The sequence below is a fragment of the Chrysemys picta genome, chromosome 6 (assembly GCF_011386835.1).
Source record: "Chrysemys picta bellii isolate R12L10 chromosome 6, ASM1138683v2, whole genome shotgun sequence".
In the NCBI taxonomy this organism is placed as follows: domain Eukaryota; kingdom Metazoa; phylum Chordata; order Testudines; family Emydidae; genus Chrysemys; species Chrysemys picta.
The window spans coordinates 77940739-77959122 of record NC_088796.1 but is presented as its reverse complement, the minus strand read 5'-3'; the positions used below and the strand labels follow the sequence as shown (position 1 = coordinate 77959122).

Genomic DNA, 18384 nt, shown 5'->3' with positions numbered 1-18384 from the left:
TGCAATGTAATTTGATAATGAATAAGTAGGAGTACGCAGAGAGAGAACTAACACCATTGTTTAACTTCAAAACTATGCTAATAAGTAGGGTGATAGACATGAAACTTGGAATAATGGAGCTGTTATTCTAGCCCAGTGGGGCTGTCTCAGGAGACTCATAAGTGGATTTGCCATGCCATGACTAAACATAGCTCCAGTAGTGTATTTTGCATAGCCTAAAGTATCTTGTTGCAGCGTATCCTCACATTTATCAAACTAAATCACATTTAGAAGAAAATATATTCTTCCATTCGAGATAGGAGACAGCTGTGTATATTATTTGCATACTATTTGTTTGCCTGCATGTAAAATTGACGAATACTCTAGAAATAACCTGTTTGTGAAAGGTTTCAGAGTAGCAGCCGTGTTAGTCTGTATCCGCAAAAAGAAGAACAGGAGGACTTGTGGCACCTTAGAGACTAACAAATTTATTAGAGCATAAGCTTTCGTGGACTACAGCCCACTTCTTCGGATGCATATTCTATATGCATCCGAAGAAGTGGGCTGTAGTCCACGAAAGCTTATGCTCTAATAAATTTGTTAGTCTCTAAGGTGCCACAAGTCCTCCTGTTCTTCTGTTTGTGAAAGGGATTATATTAGCACAAGAGTTTTGTTAATCTTCGGTGTGCCTGTTAAAAATGAAAATTATCCTGCTAAGAAGAAAAACCATGAAGAATGCAAAATATGAACATAAATACACACACACGTTTGTTTGACCTGCAGTTGATTATTATGCCGAGTATGACTCTAAGAATATTTAAACGCCGTGTGGGGTGAAGCCATCTAGTCAACACTGAATACTCAGTGCATTTCATTTCTGTTTACAACACCCATACCCTAGCAATAGAAGATCAAATACTTTTGGTACTGGGCTGAATTTTTAAAAAGTACTTGATATTCCCTGTGAATCTGCTCTCAGTTACAGCTCATTAAAGGGACTGGTCTACTGGTGATTCTGTAAATACAGACATAAGCTGAAAGGGCTGTTTTTAAAGCAGAAAGTACAAGATTGATGTTAAGTGATTTCCACTTCAGTCTATCTTATTTGCAGTTTTCAGTTCTGAAACCATGTGATTATGAAAGAAAGAAATGCAGAAATGCAGAAATGTGCAGTGTCCAATTATCGGTTGGCCTTTTTCAGCACAGAACCATACAATTACAATTAAAACATGAAATGAGCCAGTATCAACTTCCATCTGTTCATAATGGTGTGATTTTTAGATAAAATATGTTAAAATGAAGACTGATAAGCAAGAGGTTGCCATAGTGGTTTTACTTCCGATTACTGACAGTTAACTTTTCCATCTGGTTAAAAAAGAGGGGTATGGGGAGATGTCCCAAAGAAACCACTGACAATCTAGAATCTACTGACAAGTTTAAAATACTATGGGTGCATGCTCCACCCATACCGGTTGTTCTATATATTAAGCCATCATTTGGATGAGCTATAAAACTAAAGTTCTAATCACTCGTGGTCATTAAAATCCCACAGCGTATTTCACATGAGTAGGCCTGGTAACCTCAGTGTCCTGGCCGTATTCCAAGTCAGATACAATGAAAACTGTTACCAACAACTACAGTTAGAGGCCGATCCTATTTTAGCTGTTATAACAGGTCAACGCAGGTTTCACTCTTCCTTGTTTCTTAGAATTTGTAATAAAATGTTTTCATTTATGTAATGTGCAACACTCAATCCTTTATACTTCCTATGGGCCATTATGAATTGGAAGCATTGATCCAATGTTTCAGAGCTATGTTAGCCATTTATAGCTCCAAAGGCTCAAAAATCATGAGTCAGACCTCTACCATCGTGAGATTTTAAAAAAAAAAAAGTGTGGATTTTTTTTTAAAAGTAGCCATCTGATTTTTGAGTCTGTCGATCTGATTCCTGTGTGATATTTTAAAATTGTTTGAGAACTATTATTATATTGCCTTACACCAGTTACCAAACCACTTCTTATCAACAAACAGGCTGGCTTTCACCTGGATTGTACTGGACAGCTTCCAAATCTGACACAACATATCAAAGATGAATGTGAAAGGGGATTGATTATGGGAGTCAGGGCCGGCTCCAGGCACCAGCATTCCAAGCAGGTGCGTGGGGCGGCAATCTGCAAGGGGCGGCACTTTCTGTGGTTTTGTCCCCCCAAGCAGGGCGCCGAATTACCGCCACGGATGACGGGGGCAGTCCGTGTGCCCTTAGGGCAGCACACGCCTTTTCCACAGCAGCGGCAATTCGGCGGCAGCTTCTATATTCAGCTGCCTGCGACGGCAATTCGGCGGCTTCTGTCTTCCGGCTGAAGACAGAAGCTGCCGCCGAACTGCCACCGCTGCGGAAACGCACGTGCTGCCCTAACAGCACATGGACTGCCCCCGCCGTCCACAGCGGCAATTCGGCGCACTGCTTAGGGCGGCAAAAACAGTAGAGCTGGCCCTGATGGGAGTGGTGTCAGTTGATCTCTGAGCTGCCTACAATACAGTCAATCATTATGAGCTCTTTGCCAAAGTACTAATGGTAATGAAGAGCTACCACCTCACAAAGCTAATATAGACCATGCTGGAGAACAGAAGATTCTTTGTGAGCTTTTGTGGCAAATGGAGCTGCTAGTGATGACCTTCGAACTAATGTCTTAGCATCTACATTACTCAACATCTACAAAAATGATCAGCCGAACTAGCTTAGCACAAGGTCCTTTATTGACACAGATGATCTGTGCATCATCACAGAGCACAAGGAGTCTGGCATATTGGAAAGTACTGTGGTGACTGCACTTAACAGTTTAGACAAGTATTCTGTAGTCAACCAACTGTGTGCAAACCCAGTTCAGATGCAAGTCAGTGCATTTCATCTGAAAAACTGAGAGGCCAAATGTGAACTCAAAGCAGCTGGCTTGAGACAAAACTTTCTCATTCCATAATTCCTGCATGTCTCGGTGGTACTCTGAACCACACACTCTCACATCAAGAAAACTAAAGCCAGGGTTAGCATACGAAACAACAATCTCAGCAAGCTGGTTACATCAAAGTGGGATACAGATCCGTCCACTCAGTGATCAACAGCACTGGCACTTTGCTACTCATCTGCTGAATACACCTGTGCAGTGGTGGCACGATCCTCTCATACAAAGAAGCTAGACCCTGTATTTAACACCACCAGCCACTACAGTACAAGATGCCTTAAATCTACCCATGTCAACATCCTCGCAGTTATTGCTCCTCCTGATATACATTGAGAATTTGCTAGTAGAGTCGAGCTCACAAGGCAATGTACAGATCCAAGACATAAACTATATGATATAGCACCAATGTTGAGTCAATTGAAGTCATGACAAAGTTTTCTTGCTACTGTTAAACCCCTAACATCGTCACACCAATATTGTCTTAATCAACTCTACACTGAAGTCGGCAGGTCTAGAGTCATGATGATCAACTAGCTACATCACTGGCCCCAATTCCTGTGACTGCAGCAGAAAGCCTCAAAACATGAAGCATCTCCTGCAATGCCAACTGCTTGAGCACAAATGCTCCTCCAGTGACCTGGCAGAGTGTAATAATTGCATGTACACAAATGTGGCAGGAAACAGAATGAGGGCATGAAAAGGAGGAGGAAGCTCCCCAAATTTGTGAGCAATCATTTCAGGTTCAAAGTTCAACTTTTAAATACAAGCACACACACAAATACAGTCCAATCCAATGGCTGCTTGGATGGGGAACCCCACTTACCTTCTCTTATCCCCTGAGGTTTGTGGGTAGCTGCAATTATATTCCTCTCTATCCCCTTCCCTTAATACTATTATTTCCCCCTGCTCTTGCCATCTACTTTCTGCCTCATTCACATTCAACCTTCATGCTGGCCCACACTATCTAGTTCACCCATATACATGTTCTCTATGTTCAACTGCCCTCCATATTTTCTCCACCCTTTCCCCACAAGTTTCTTACTCCTCATATTCTTCTTTGTCACCCCATTCCTTTGCACTACTTAATCTCCTCTTGCATCTCTTATTCCCTTTCCTACTTCCCACTTCATTGCCCCCTCAATATTCTCCCCACATTTCCTTGAAATCTCCTCCGCCTCCTTCCTGCATGCCTCATTCATTTGTTACCCTCAGTCTCCTCTGGCCTTCACCCCATAATTATCCTAGCCTACATCCCCTCAGTCTTACTCTTGCTCTCCACATTCCCCTTCGTTCCCCAGTTCCCATTACTCCCCATAGTTTCCCATCTAGTCTCGAAACCATAGGACAAGGGGTAGCTATCTTCCCTAAGAGCTGCCTGGATTCAATCCCATGGAAAATAAAGGGGGGGGATTGTGGCCATTTTTTTTTTTCATGTGTGCAGCTATAGGGAAATGAGTCCTCTTGACTGAGGCTGCTTGATGGCTTCAGACCCACTGATTGTAACAGGAAAGATTTTGACTAAGGGTAACATTTGCATGTTTGACAGCAGAAATCAGGAGATCACAGGAAATTTTAAAAACATTGCAAGACTTGCAATTAAATTGTGAGAGCTGGCACTTCTGTCTTTGATTCTTAATCATTTGGGGGTAATCAAAAACCTTTGTATTTTGTCCGTCTTATCAAGATGCTTATATATATTGCATTATGTATGGCAAACAGGTCAGCAGGTGTATAAATTACACAGGTCATTTATAATGCGAAAGATTCTTAGGGACTGAGAATTTAGTGGTCAGTACAATCATAATTAGTAGGTGGCTATAAGTACAGATTTGAGAGTAATTATATTCTCTTTATCTAAATTCCCTTTGTAGTTTCATTAAATACATTGTTCTTCATTTAGTATCCTAGGGCCCCAGGCCTAATATTACACGGATTTAGGCATATGCATAAATCCTTCAAGGCTCAGGCCCTAAACTATTATGTATTATTGTGCTATACCATTTTGCCCAAAAGTGGTTGTATTTCAGTGAGACAGGAAGTGATCATTATATGTAGTTTGTGATCTTGATATTCAAAACATGAAAAGCCAAAAATGTGAGCGCAATTGCAAATGTAATTTGTACACAATTATTGCGGTTGCACATGCAGATCAATTATTCATATGTGGAAATGTCAGGTAAGGTATCTAACAACGAAAAGGAAAACTGGTTATCTATCTCCAGCTCATCTGAATAGCAGATTAATAAAGCTAGGCCAACTACTCAAATGCCTTTAGATAAGAGCTAATTTTCATTATTTCTGTCCACTCTGTTCTCTTCCCTTTTATACCATTATCTATTTATTGTAACTGAACCTATTTTCAGACCACTTCATTAAATTCCCTGTACAGTTATAAAATAAAATAAATATCTTTAATTTCCTCACAAAAACAGGGAAGTATATATTAAATAGTACGTACCTAGACTACAGTATTTGAAGAAATAGCTCATAATCATTACAAGCTTTCTTCTTTTAATGCATGAATGTCCTGATTATAAAATGGTACCAATAATTCATGCTTCTAAATTATAACTCAATACCTATATTTTATTATCACTAATCACAGTGATACAAGTATTATTTGGCTTGAAAAGGCAGAGGAATAGCTTCTGACTAGTTTTAGTTATCTCCAATCTCTGGGATTATCTGAGGAAATGATTAGACATAGGAAAACTCCAAGGTTCTCCAATCACAGTGCCCTTTAATTCAAACATCATCATTGGCGTCCAGGAAACAATGCTGTCCTTTAGACTCTAGAGCTTAAAAATGCTCAATCTATTAAACTGAAACATGTATAAAGTCCAAGATGAAATTGTTACTTTTATTTATTTAGCTCAATGTGCTGTGCAAATCAGTAGCTTTCAATTAAAAAGAACAACAACACTGTAAATAAACATGCCAAATAGCATTAAGAACCTCTAAATTCTTCTATCCTATAAATCTCACCAAATCAACTTCTCTTAAAACCTTAAAAATTCAAAGACTACAGGATTGAGGGCCCATTCCTGCAAACATACCATACGTAGTGCTAGCTCAGTTTAACAACTCAGGGAAGAATGTATTATGCCCATTAGTGAGTGTTATCATAAGATGCCCCGTACACTATGCATCAAATTATACCAAAAATATGTGACAAATCCTTGTGTTTTATGCAGCAGAGCTACATGAATTCTGAGGTAAGTGGGAATTATATGACAATATAATACAATAGATAGAATACAAAATTCTACAATAAACTTCAGTTATATTTAAATATTTCTAAAAATGCACATTGTGAAAATATGTGACCAGTACAGTTATTTATTTTCATGGTAGAGCTTATCAGGACTATACAGGAGAGGAGACTTCTTGGACTCTCTGGTTGGCTGGGGAGCAGACAGCATGCAGCAGAATCAGAAACTGAAAGGGACTGAAACAAGGACTTGTGGGGGCCAGAAGGCTTATAGGAAGATGCAGAAGAGCTCTCCTCCTGTGGTGTTTAGGAGGTCTTTGTGGCACTGCCTCTTCCTAGAAACCTTGACAGCTCTTCAGCCTTTCTTGCCTCCTACCTTTGGCTCTGGTAGCAGGTGGCTCTTATCTTTACTGCTGTCCTAATCTTGGAAGAACAATATTTTGTTGCCTGCTGCTTTAAGGAGAGCATAGAAGGAAGGCAAAATGACAGAGATGCTGAGGAGCTGGAAGATGGCATGAAAGTGGCCACTTCGGTGGATTTACAAAGTGCAAAAAGAGATTTATATGACATCTTGCCAAAAAGATCAATTATGTGGCCATTAGTATGGCTGCAAAATCACATTATCTGGGGATGCTCTCTTTAAACAGATCATATTAATAATAACTGAAGAATATGATACATTTTGTTCCCGCATATTGTATGGGGAAGTGGAGAAGGGAGCGTGGGGGAAGAGAGGGCTAGTCTTACATACATTGGCATAGCCATGTTAAGGGAGAACAATACACACATTTTCAAGTTTGTTCCTGCATTGAAGAGGAAGCCCACTATCTTGTGCTGTGGAGCCATTCAGATTAAACTTGTATTTAGCTTGTAACACCAGTTTTTCTGTTTAAAGTTCTTTCTGTGAAGGTACATTAGATGAAATAGTGTTGTGGCTCTGGAGAGATTCATTGAAATTTAAGGCTGCTCCTGGATGGACAAAAAACAGAACGTTCCCATTTAATATATCTTACCTCTCAGCTTCACCTCAAAAAGCATGCTGTGCCATAGTGAATATTTTGATCTCTCAGGACTTTCTTCACATCCAGAAAAACAGTGACCTCTTTGAATCTCTAAACTGCAGTCTGGGTAAAAATGAAATGAACATGGAGTTGTATTTAATGTCTCATCTCTGGCTAATCTTAACATTTTACCTCATTTTACCATAAGCTCAATGTGCAGCTCCTTGCAGAATCATTTTGAGTAGAACTTCAGAATAGTTTTCTGCATCTGCTCCTTCCATTCCCTCCAGCAGGGCTACAAGCCTGACATTTTTTCACTAGGAACTGTTCTCAAGAGCATCTACCATGTCCTGGGAGGAGAAAGCATCTTTTAATAGTTTTTAGGCTGATAGATTCTAATATCTGTGTACAATGCCAAGTATTTCTCCATCATGTCAATTAGATTTACCATACATTTTAGCAGCTTGCTTCAGCAGTGCTAGAATGTTGTGGGTATTGTTTGTAGTTTCTTTAGTGTATTTATTTCCTTCCCTAATTGCTTTTATGACTTTTCTGATTGCTGAAATTTGCGAGGATTCTTCAAGGTTCAGCCAGAGACAAGTTGAGGCTTTGGATTCTGTGTCCAATATTGGAGTTTCTGCTATTTGGGGGTAACCTGCTGAATAAGAATCTGGTAAAAGACTGTTTAATCTATCCTCTACCCCTGTTTCCTTGCATGATACCATATCGTTTAATGTGAATGGATTTTAAATGCAGTCATTCCTAGCCTTTTTTATGTTTCATATGTGCCCAAAAAATCCACTCATTCAACCTTCACCAAACACTGCTCTCTCTGATCCCTCCATCACTGAATTCCTCTTTTCTGGCAATCATCACATCCCCTTTGGCATTACCTGCTTGCCTCCTGCACCTCGCCCTGCCACCCAATCTTCTGTGACTTCCAATTCATCAATGTCTGTTATTCATCTGTCTCCTGCCACCCTCTCCTCCTAGCCCACTCTTCCACTGACACAATAGTTGACTCCCTCCACGCCATGCTCTCTGGCACCCTTGATTCCTTTGCTCTGCTCACTCTCCACAAGCTCTGTCATAATATCCAATTAAGTTTACCTGCTTGGAGGCTTAAAGTATCTACATATATTTCTAGTGTCACACTTCAAGCCTAAGAACTGGCACTGTTTGGAGATCTGTACTGAAAACTGAGGCTAAGGTGTAAACAGAAATGGCCTGGGAATTTTAAAAAACATGTTTACCAGAATTTTGCACTCTGAGCAATTCAGAGTACATTTCAGCTGAAAATATAAGATGCTGCCCATTACTGTATTACCCTCATGCAGAAGGAGGAACGTACAAACATCATGAATGGTTTACATTACTTTGCATAACTTGCCACACAACCTTTGTTTAACATTCAAGTAAGATTACCCAGAAAAAGAAAGAAGGCAAGAGAGAGAAAAACTTATGCAATCTATGGTTAAAGCAATCTAAAGGTCAAAATTGTAATATTAAATAAATCTTACATGATTTTATACACCCTAATTTATTGTCTATGTGCAACTGACATTTTAGCTTTTGGTTTAATACCAAGCACTTCAAAGTATTCTTGTAGAAGAATGGTTGATAACCCTCTTACACAGTATAATTGGAATTCTGTGTGTTAGAACATTTGGTTTCTGAAAGATTTTTGAAAATGTTAATAGCTGTCTTTTAAAATGGTGTAAGTGTGAAATGCTATGAAAAGCAAAGGTTTAAATGTCACTCTGTCTATAATTTTCATATTGTAAAAACTAAATAAGTTTTTTTTAAATAAAAAAAAACCTGAAGGCCTGCTGCAAGTTTGAAGATATAAGCTAGCTCATTATTATTATTTAAAAAAAAAAACAGATGTGACAGGCTTTAGACTTGTTCTGCTAAAATTTACATTCGAACATTTAACTGGATGACAGTGGTAGTGGTGCAGATTCCTCCTATTTCCTGCCACATGTGACTGGAGTGTGACTAATTCACCAAAAAAATCATGCACCCGATGAGTCTTCCAGACCTCATCACCTTTCTCATCAGAGGTATTTTTCCTTCATGACTCCATGGGCACTCAGGCTGAAGAGTTATGCAGGCTTTCTCTGGGTCAAGCGTGTTTTACTGCCATATATTAAGAAGGAGCCTGTAGAACTATGTCAACATGCAAGCATAAGATTTTGTTTGGTTAGTTTCTTTTAATATTTATCTGGACTAGAGAAGAACAGATACTTTCAGTTCCAGTGCATAGATCTTTTGCAGTCCTTTTACTTCCTGGATTATTCCATGCATTCTTTTGCATGCAGTTTTTGATAGTCTATCAACTAAGAAATAGTCCATCAAAAGAAGCAATAGAACAAAAATGATCGTATTACGGGAAGGTGGTAACAGCAAAAACATGTTCTTTTTGTATTCTCCTTTATCTATTATTATTAAATATAATTTAGGGATAAAAGTTAGCCTTAGAGGATTACTGTCTCAACACTTTCTTTACCATTAACAAGGGTATCGGTTTATCATGAGACCTGCCTAAATCAAAGGGATGAGAATGTTTACCAGAGCAAAAATATGGTGTAAAAAGCAGGTTACGTAAACAACAACTATGCCAAGAATGTCTTGTCCTCGCATGTTGGTTTTAGGGAGCTAAAACAATTTTTCCCTGATCTACTGTAACAATAAAGATTTACTTCAAGCAAAACAAGATCAGATAATATTTCTATGTGCAAAAGGAAAGCATTCTTGTAAGTCATATTGTAAACTTTGTGACTACTCAGTCCTCCCCAAATTGTTTTCTTTAACAAATTTGTTTACCCCGTTCATAGTAAAGAGCTTCTGGCTAGAGAAGGATTTCCCAAACTTTGTCATTCACAGAGCATCCCTCTCCCAAGCCCAGAAAAAAAAAATTAGTGTAGAAGGAACAGTTTTTCCTACATGAAGCACCTACCATGCATGACCCAGGAGACTGTGCACCTATGCAAGGGATTCTAGACCCTATACTTCAGCTCACTACTGCAGCAGAGATGCTGCTTGGGTGGTAAGAAGTCAGTAGGAACTTCCCTTCCAGAGAAGGGAGGAAGGACCCTCCTCTAATGTACCCCTGTGATGGGCGCTCAGCCTCTTTGGGCGGGAAAGAGGTGTGTAGGCCAGGGTTGGAGATGGGAGTGAATCAGAGGAGAATGCAAAGGATGGATTTACTGACTGCTCCTATGTGTAGATTTCCAGTACTAAATGCTAGCTTGCTTTTATGTTTATTTTGGCAACATAGGTGTCTGATTCACTATTCTCTGCTAGGCAGTATGTAAAACAGATGTGTTTATTTAGATATTAGTGAGAGAAATTAAAACAACTATCTTAGAAACAGGGCAAGAATTAGTTCAAGAGAAAAACAGAAGATTATTTTTGCTTGATAATGTCAAGGGCAAGTGGGGGAACCAATGCATTGTCAAATGTCCTGTCTTCTGTTGGCTGTGGGGAGTGAGGGAACAAACAATAAAAACCAGACACAGGGTAGTTATATCACTAGAAAAGCCAAATTCAGTATTTGGTGTTTTGTCAAAATGAAAACTAAAGTATGGCTAACTTAAGTCTATATCTTCCTGACTTCAATGAGACTTTTGTCAAGGCCCAATGAGTAGGCAGAAAGACCAGAGAGTTTTCTTTTCTCCCAGGAACATACAGGACATCATGGTAGCAGTTATTAGAAATTTATTCCTTTATTAGGGTAGCTGTTAATAAAAGACTTGTACTTTAAAATATTTTTTATTTGCTGCACAAAATGTTTAACATTTGTACATTTGTATTCATACATTCATTCCAGGAAGTTACAACATACTGAAAATGCCATATTGTGTATCTTTAAAGATTCTCATATGTCTTATCTAACCGTCCATTACCTCCTTTAAAAAGAATTACAATATGTTATATCAAGAACATAAAAGACACCAGCTGGTACCAAATTTCATTTTTTCAATAACAATGGAAAACCTTAATCACCTTTAGAGTCCAATGAGGCCAATGTGAATGTACTGTAAATGTTAGCTAAGTATTTAATGTTAACAAAGAACAATTTATAACCTGATGAATTTTTTTGTGGTGACATTTCTCAATCTTCATTTTTTTTCTTTAATTTCTATCTTTTCACTCAAAGAAGATCATAGAGTGACCTTGAAATCTGCACTGGCATTTTCCCGGCAGAAAAAGAAGCTCTTGTTTCTCATTTGCAAAAATGAATAACAATTTGATCATTCTTAAACTTCTAAAAGGTTAATTATGCTCTCTCTATGAGCACTGAATAAAAACCTGCTTTATCTCTGCCCAAATGAAACCCACAGGGCTCCCGTTCCCTGTACTCTGCCTGGAGACCAAATCCTGCAAGCTGTCAATTAACTCCTATCAGCTCATAGATCTGTGTGAGCTGCAGTTGATTTTCTCATCCAAAAACTATGACAGCTTTCATTTGCTGGAGCTGTCGGGTGACTTAAAAATTTTTGCAACAGGAAAGTGTTATCTGGCTGTGAGCTTTGTGGACAGAAAAGGAAAGAGAGAAAGAGTGGCAGAAGAGGCCCTGGATTAGAGACAGTTCGTTCTTAGCGCTAAGATTTCCATCTGGTTGCAGAACCCCATTTGAACTCAAGTTGCATGTTTCAAACAATAATAGAAACTGAAACATTATATGCTGCAAAGAAGATTCTACAAGTTAGGTGCCTTTTTAATAGCACTGCATAATAACAGTCAGTCACCTATGAGACAAGGCTGTCAAGCCATTGAATTAGTAGAATAGAAAAGTCAGCATTAAATATTACCCCAGCTGCTATTAGTTCCTTGACCATAGAATGGCTCTTTACTTCTTAAGTCAGAAATGGTAAACTTAAAAGGGAAGACTGAGATGCTGCAAGAACAGCATTTCATTTTTACCCTAGAAAAGTATTATTTTCAAATGAAAGGAATAAGAAAAAGTGAAAAAAACTGCACTGACTGGTGAGTGATCGCCACATTTTCCCCCCGTTTGTTTTGTATGTACAATGTAGCACCTGATCTTGTTTACTGAAGAACAGATACAGCTCTCAATGGGAGTGGTGAGATTTTTCTGCAAATCAGAGCATTAGTAATTCATTTTAGATATATACTTTACAAATATATGGTCTTGCAGTTCATACATGTGACAGGAGATCTGGGTTTGCTTCCTTGCTCTTTCACAGACTTCCTGGTTGACTTTAGGAAGGTCCTGTATGCAGTGTTGTTGTAGCCATGTCAGTCCCAAGATTTTAGCGAGACAGGGTGGGTGAGATAATATCTTTTGTTGGACCAACTGCTGTTGGTGAGAGAGACAAGCTTTTGAGCTACACACAGCTCTTCTTCAGGTCTAGGAAAGGTACTCCGAGTGTCACAACTAAGGGCACATCTACACTGGCAAAGTTACAGCACCGGCAGTTATAGTGCCGCTCAAAGACTGCAGAAGGAAAACCGCTGTTGTGTGTTCACACTGACAGCTGCTGGCACATTAGCGTGTTCACACTTGCGGCACTTGCAACGCTATTAGGAGCAATGCACTCTGGGCAACTATCCCACAGAGCATCTCTTTCTCTTTTGCCGCTAAGACTTGTGGGAAGGCAGAGGGGGTTGCAGGGCATCCTGGGTCCTGTCCCAATGCCCCATGATGCATTGCTTCGCATCCCAGCAGTCTCTGTGCTTCCATCTGCATTTGGCACCATCTTTCAACAGTTTGTGTACTGCGCGCCCTGCCTCTTTCGTGTTGCAGGAATGAATCCCAAACTGCTGACCAGTATGCTGCTCACTCTGACCAACACGTCATGAGTGGCAGTGGAGTTATTCCTTAAACTACAAAGGCAAGAGGAGTATGACATTGAACATGCATAGTAGCTATGACACGAGATTGCTTGTGGCATTCATGAAGGTGCTGACCACAGTGGAAAGCCACATTTGGGCTCGGGAAACAAGCACCGAGTGGTGGGATCACATTGTGATGCACGTCTGGGATGATGAGCCATGGCTGCAGAACTTTCAGATGAGGAAAGCCACATTCATGGGACTGTGTGATGAGCTCGCCCCAGCCCTGCAGCGCAAGGGCATTAGAATGAGAGCTGCCCTGTCATCGGAGAAGCGTGTGGCGATTGCACTGTGGAAGCTGGCTACTCCAGACTGCTACTGATCAGTCACTAACCAGTTCGGAGTGGGAAAGTCGACCGTTGGAGTCATGTGGATGGAAGTTGCAGGGCCATTAATCGCATCCTGCTCCGAAAGACTGTGACTCTGGGCAATGTGCGTGACATTGTGGATGGCTTTGCACAAATGGGCTTTCCTAACTGCAGAGGAGCGATAGATGGCACGCACATTCCAATTCTGGCACCAGACCACCTAGCCAGCGAGTACATTAATCACAAGGCGTATTTCTCAATAGTTCTCCAGGTGCTTGTGGATCACCGTGGGCGTTTCACAGACATTAACGCAGGCTGGTCCGGATAGGTACATGATGCATGCATCTTTTGGAACACAGGCCAGTTCCGTTCTGGCTACTATGTGGCTTGCCTGTGTGCAGCAATGGTCCCCCTTTCCCACCCCCATGACGGCACAGTGGCGCGGGAAAGTTACCGTTAATGGGGCAAGAAACAAAGCAGCTATGCCGAGGAACCGGCAGCAGCAGATTGCCCAGTATTTCCATGAGAGTTTTCTGGAGATCTAGATTCCCATGAAGTGAGAGAGTCTATCAACAGCCTGTTCCACCACTCAGACTAGTCATGCAGTGGAAGACAAGCCTGCTTTCTTCAATTCTGCCCCCAACAACTCGCTTCAGCAATTCACAAAATCAGATCCACTTACCAGGGGCCTCCTCTCCTGTTTGCTCTTCGCCAAGATCTGACAACTGTGACTGGCTATGCTCCTCCAGGGTAGAAAAGTGCTTCTGGCTGCATGCATCTCTGGTCTCTGAGTCATCCTCTGCCTCTCGGTCCCCCTCCCCGTCTTCGTCCAAGATTTCCTCCTCCTGGCTCGGTCCACTCTCGACTGGCACGTGAGCCAACAAAGTATCCACAGGGGCCTTCGAGGTGGGGGTCGCCCTTGAGTATCACGTCCAGCTCTTTGTAGAACTGGCAGCTCATGGGCGCAGCATCGGAACAGCGGTTTGCCTCTTGTGCCTTGTGGTAGGCATTCCGCAGCTCCTTCACTTTTACCCTACACTGCAGTGTGTCCCGGTCCTGGCCCCTTTCTATCATGCATCATGAAATCTGTTCGTAGGCATCATAATTCCTACAGTTGGAGCACAGCTGGGACTGCACAGCTTCCTCTCTCCAAATGCTGATGAGGTCCAGCAGCTCAGCATTGCTCCAAGCGGGGGATCGCCTGGTGCATGGAGCGGGCATGGCCACCTGGAAAAATGTACTGAGGCCACTGCACACATCACTGAGCAAACAGGAAGGGGACTTTCAAATTTGCAAAGTAATGTACAGGGTGGGGATGATGGTTGGTCATCTGAGGGCAGGGCAGGAGAGTTCAAACCGATGACCAGAGAGGTGAGAACAGGCATTATGGGACACTTCCCGGAGGCCAATCGCAGTGCTGTAATTGGCACAGTGTCTACACTGGCACCGCAGTGCTGTAGCTCCGCCACAGAAAACTGTACGCCTCTCGATGGGGTGGGGTTTTTTTATAGCGCTACAACTGCGCAGTTTCTGCGCACTAAGTGGCTTGGCAGTGTGTACACATCAGAAGTTACAGCGCAGAAAGCTGCTTTACTGCGCAAAATCTTGCCAGTGTAGACAGGACCTAAATAGAAGGTGGAACAGATTATTTAACATAAGTAGTTAGCACATATTCTAAGGTACCATTCAAGGTGAAGTAGCCCATTAACACCCCTGTAGTCATAGGATAAAAGGGGGTTACTCTGTTACAGATTGTTGTAATACGTCATACTCTCAGTGTCTTTATTAAGACCATGATTTTTAGTGTCTAGTAAAGTCATGAATTTAGGCTCCCAGGCTCATCTTTTGAGAGTGTTGTGTAGGTTTCCTTTGAGAATGAGGACTGATAGGTTAGATATGGCTCAATCGCTTTGTCAAAAGTGTTCAACCATGGGTGATATGGTGTGATATTGGGGTGATATTGTCTCCTGGGAAAGTCTTTCAGTCTGTCTCTGTGTTAGTGCTTCATCTATAAAATGATAGTACTTGCTTTTTGGAGCTGGTCAAAAAAATCAGGATTAAATGTTTGTGAAAATGCTGTGAATTGTGAATTTCAAAATGTTTCCACCACATCTTTAGTTGCTCAAAAAACTGGACAAAATTTCCATGAAATTGTTCACCCATTGTCATACCCAGGGTACAATCCAGACTAATGAGTAGCTGTGTCACCCCTGCTTTACTGCTGGAGCCTCCAGTCTGGACTGCTCACAAACAGCCTCCAGCTTCTAAGGCCTGGTCTACACTATGAGTTTAGGTTGAATTTAGCAGCGTTAATTCGAATTAAGCCTGGACACGTTCACACGACGAAGCCCTTTTTTCGACTTAAAGGGCCCTTTAAACCGGTTTCTTTACTCCACCTCCGACGAGGGGATTAGTGCTAAAATTGGCCTTTGTGGGTCGGAATTGGGGTAGTGTGGATGGAATTCGACATTATTGGCCTCCGGGAGCTATCCCACAGTGCTTCATTGTGACCGCTCTGGACAGCACTCTCAACTCAGATGCACTGACCAGGTAGAGAGGAATAGCCCCGCAAACTTTTGAATTTCATTTCCTGTTTGCCCAGCGAGGAGAGTACAGGTGACCACGCAGAGTTCATCAGCACAGGTAACCATGATGGAGTCCCAGGATCGCAAAAGAGCTCCAGCATGGACCGAACGGGAGGTACGGGATCTGCTCACCATATGCAGAGATGAATCAGTGCTGGCTGAACTCCGTAGCAGTAAACGAAATGGCAAAATATTAGAAAAGGTCTCAAAGGCCATGAAGGACAGAGCCATAACAGGGACGCACAGCAGTGCCAGGTGAAAATTAAGGACCTAAGGCAAGCCTACCACAAAGCCAGAGAGGCAAACGGAAGGTCTGGGGCAGAGCCACAAACATGCCGCTTCTACGTGGAGCTGCATGCAATCCTAGGGGGTGCAGCCACCACTACCCCAACCATGTGCTATGACTCCGTCAATGGAGAAACACGCAACAGGGAAGCGGGTTCGGGGTACGAGGAAGATGAGGATGAAGATAATGTAGATAGCTCACAGCAGCAAGGAAGCGGAGAAACCGGTTTTCCCAACAGCCAGGATATGTTTATCACCCTGGACCTGGAACCAGTAACCCCCGAACTCACCCAAGGCGTGCTCCCAGACCCTGAGGGCAAACAGGGGACCTCTGGTGAATGTACCTTTGTAACTATTACACATGGTTTAAAAGCAAGCGTGTTTAATGATTAATGATTAATTTGCCCTGGCAATCGCGGCCAGTACAGCTACTGGAAAAGTCTGTTAACATGTATGGGGATGGAGCGGAAATCCTCCAGGGACATCTCCGAAAAGCTCTCCTTCATATACTCCCAAAGCCTTTGCAAAAGGTTTCTGGGGAGGGCTGCCTTATACCGTCCGCCATGGTAGGACAGTTTACCATGCCAGGCCAGTAGCACATAGTCTGGAATCATTGCATAACAAAGCATGGCAGGGAATGGTCCCGGTGTTTGCTGGCATGCAGACAACATCCATTCCTTATCTCTCTTTGTTATCCTCAGGAGAGTGATATCATTCATGGTCACCTGGTTGAAATGGGGTGATTTTATTAAGGGGACATTCAGAGGTGCCCATTCCTGCTCGGCTGAACAGAAATGTTCCCTGCTGTTAGCCACGCGGTAGGGGGGAGGGGTGAAGTGATCATCCCAGAGAATTGTGGGTGGGTGGGTGGGGGGGTAATTGGGTTTGTGCTACATGTTAACCCAGAAACCGCAGCCCCTCCTTTTACATTGCAAACCCATTTTAAATGGCCAACCCAAGGGGTGCTTGGTATGGGAAATGAGGGCGCTACTGTTTGAAACCATTCCCACATGTTAAGAAGGTTAAAAAAGCCAAAAGACTGTGGCTTACCATGGCTGCCTGCAAGCCGAAATCTGTTGCCTGGCACTCCATGAGTGATCTCTCACACCAAACCGGCAGGCCCTCAATATAAGAGGAAAAATGCAACCTTGTAATGAAAGCACATGTGCTGTCTAGTGTGAACCGCAAAATTTAACGTGAAAGAGTGTACCCATTGTTCTCTAAAATGTGTCTTCTTTAACCACCTCTCCCTTCTCCTCCACCAGCTGCAAATGTTTCTCCTTCACAGAGGCTAGCGAAGATTAGAAGGAGAAAACGGCGGACTCGGGATGATATGTTCTTGGAGCTCCAGATGTCCTCCCACGCTGACAGAGCACAGCAGAATGTGTGGAGGCAGTCAATGTCAGAGTACAGAAAAGCACAATATGAACGAGAGGAGCAGTGGCGGGCTGAATCGCAGGATGAACAGAGCAAGTGGCGGGCTGAAGATGATAGGTGGCGTCAGCTTGCAGACAGAAGGCAAGAGTCGATGATCCGGCTGCTGGAGCATCAAACTGATATGCTCCAGCATATGGTTGAGCTGCAGGAAAGGCAGCAGGAGCAGAGACCGCCGCTACAGTCCCTGTGTAACCAACTGCCCTCCTCCCCAAGTTCCATAGCCTCCTCACCCAGACGCCCAAGAACACAGTGGGGGGGCCTCTGGCCACCCAGTCACTCCACCCCAGATAATTGCCTGAGCATCAGAAGGCTGGCCTTCAATAAGAGTTAAAGTTTTAAACTGCTGTGTGTCCTTTTCCTTCCCTCCTTCCCCACCCATCCCGGGCTACCTTGGCAATTATCCCCCTAGTTGTGTGATGAATTAATAAAGAATGCATGAATGTGAAATAACAATGACTTTATTGCCTCTGCAAGCTGTGCTCAAAAGCGGATGGGGAGGGTGGGGTGGTTGATTTACAGGGAAGTAGAGTGAACCTTGTGGGGGGGGCGGAGAGTTCATCAAGGAGAAACAAACAGCAGTTTCACACCGTAGCCTGGCCAGTCACAAAACTCGTTTTCAAAGCTTCTCTGATGCACACCGTGCCCTGTTGTGCTCTTCTAACCGCCCTGGTGTCTGGCTGCATGTAATCAGTGGCCAGGCGATTTGCCTTAACCTCCCACCCCGTCTCCACCTTACTCTCACGGATATTGTGGAGC

The 18384-nt window shown here is 42.4% G+C and overlaps 1 long non-coding RNA gene across 1 annotated transcript in view; it reads left to right on the top strand.

Moving 5' to 3' along the window:
* LOC122174107 (uncharacterized) overlaps nt 1–18075 on the top strand; it is a 42026-nt gene extending 23951 nt beyond the window's left edge. The window contains exon 4 of the long non-coding RNA XR_006175490.2: nt 17457–18075. This is a non-coding gene — a long non-coding RNA (uncharacterized LOC122174107). The remainder of the gene's footprint in view (nt 1–17456) is intronic.
* The last annotated feature ends 309 nt before the right edge of the window (nt 18076–18384 follow it).